Here is a 2,661-nt window from a genome sequence, read left to right on the forward strand (position 1 = left end):
CACGTCTGCCTTAGGGAGTTTTTCATCTTTATCCAGTTCCCCAGCAGGTTGGGCACTGCCATTTCTGCTGGTCTCTCAGACTGCAGCTAGCCGGTCCTTGGCTCTGCCGTACTCTTGACCTGGCCTGGTCAAGATCTGACATAACTTTTAGTGTGCTTTCTTTTGCACTAAAGCCTTGAGGTTGTGTGAGCCTGAGCCCAGTGGCGTTCTCAAGTTGTGCTTGGACGTTTGGGGATGTGTTGCCTTTGGAAGAGGGGGGAGCTTCCTTGTTGGCCCGTTTTAAGGTGGATGCAAACCTGGCTGGGAAAGGGAGTGACGTCACCCATCAATCTGCCACCTCTGGAAGGTTATCTGCAATTCGTGTTTTCCCCAGTTTGTTCGTTCGTTTCAATATTTTTAAATTTATTTCTTCAATTTATATAGCTGCCCATCTCAGACCAGTGACTCCAGGTGGCTTTAATAATAAAAAACACACAATGAAAATGATACAAAAAAATAAAATATAAATATAAATACAGCCGAGAGAACTTAATAATCCGTGGTGTTAGCACAACCATGAAACGGGGCCCTTTGCACATTTGGGCCACCAGGACCGGGCACAAAGGCCCGTCTTTAAGACCTCCAAAAAAGCCAAGAGGGTTGGGGCCATCCTAATCTCAGGAGGAAGGATGTTCCACAGGGGAGGCACCACGGCTGGAGAGGCCCATTTCCTGGTCCCCACCAGCCGACAATCCATGGCTGATTGGACCTGGTGTATGCCCATCCTGCTGGATCGGATTGGAGAGGAGGAACAATGGGGAAAAGTCGGTCCCTAAGGGGACCCACTACCAAACCAGGAAGGGCTTTCAAGGTGACAACCAGCACCTTGAATTGCACCCAGAAACACACTGGCAGCCAATGCACACCCCAAACCAGTGGTGTTACATGTGCCAAGAAGCCGAGATCATTTACGACCTGGGCAGTTGCGTTCTTCACCAGCTGAAGCTTCTGAATGCTCTCCAAGGGTAGCCTCATGTAGAGTGCATTGCAGTAGTCCAAACGGGAGGTCACGAGGGCATGAGTGACAGTGAGTAGTGCCTCCTGGTCCAGGAATGGGTGCAACTGGTGCTCAACCCAAAGGTGTGCAAAGACCTCTTATCCACGGCTACCGCCTCTCTTCCAGCAGGAGCCATGAGTCCACAAGGACCTGCAAATTGCGCACTGGGTCTGGCTGGGGCAGTGCCACCTCATCCGGGACCAAAGATGGAAAAACCTTGGTACCAGGAGACCAAACACCCAAAGCCACTCAGTCTTGCTTGGGTTGAGCCGGAGCCCATTGTGCCTCATCCAGACCCCTACAGCCTCCAAGCAGTGAGACAGGACATCCATGGCATCACTCACGCAGCTCAGGGGGAGAAATAAGGCTAGGTATCAGGTTGGAAAGTGGAGAAACACTGTCCAGATAAGTTGGGTCGAGTGATGGCCTCTTCAGGAGGGGGCGCACCACTGCCTCCTCAAGAGCCAGCGGGAACACCCCCTCCCTCAAAGAGGAATTAACCACTGGCCAGAGCCAATCAGGTCTCGTCTCCCAGGCAGCCTTGACCACCCGGGAGGGGCACAGAGCTAACAGAGAAGCAGCCCAACTAACAGCTACAAGAACCCAGTCCACTTCCTCAGGTTCAACAGGCACAAACTCCTCCCAGATAACCATGCAGACTCAGGCCCCATAACCCCCACTGGCTTTACCCCAAGGCTGGAATTCAGCTCAGAGAGGATGCGGGCAACTTTACAGCCCGGGTGCTCAGCATATTCCTCACAACGGCCCTGAAGGTAAACCCCCTAAGTCCTCCCACCAAGGAGAGTCCAGGTCACCCAAACCAGGGCCACTGGGTGGCTATCTGCAGATGCAAAAAGAGCAGAGAAACAGCCCTGTTTCGTCACCCTTCCTGCCACGAGTAGGCTGTAATTGGGGCTCTACCTAAATTTCGATGGTCTTCGCTCCCCGTCTTTTGCCAGCGGCATCCTTGGCATCTCCTAGCCCTCTTCAGTTGTTATTCTCACATCTAAGCAGGGTCTTTTATGCTTTGATTAGTTGCTTTCCGGCGTATTCCATATATCAAATGTATGTATCACATATTCCTGTACCCTATAAAAACACTGACCCCTTTAATAAAGGCCTTTGCTTTGCCTGAATTACGTTGGGATTTGTTTTTTCGAATAGCCGAAAGGACCATCTTTGCAAAGGAAATGTTGTTTTTCTCTCCAAAATTCATGCATAAGTCTTCAGCTCCACACCACTCAGGGTGCCTGAGTTTTTAAGGAAGTTGTGAAGCCAGCCGTTTTAGTTTATGAATCATGATTTATTACTGTCATATGAATGTTGCCAATAAGCCAGGCGCTCTTGTTCAGATGAGTCCAGCAAGCTTGATAACTCTGGGAAACGTGTTGTGTAAACCCCACCTCTGAGTACCTTCTAATAATGAGAATACTAAGACCAATAACTGAAATCTATGGACTTTCCCTAATATTGCTCTCCACTTTGTTCTCTTTCTCCAATTTGCTAATGTGTCACATTGTTTTCTACTCCTGGGACAGGAATAGCTCCTGTGGCCTTCATTAGCCAATTAGGCCAAGCCCTTGAACTGAACGTTCAGCATTATGAAAACGCCATGTTTCAGAAAG

This window comes from Candoia aspera, chromosome 7 (genome assembly GCF_035149785.1).
Source record: "Candoia aspera isolate rCanAsp1 chromosome 7, rCanAsp1.hap2, whole genome shotgun sequence".
In the NCBI taxonomy this organism is placed as follows: Eukaryota; Metazoa; Chordata; class Lepidosauria; order Squamata; family Boidae; genus Candoia; species Candoia aspera.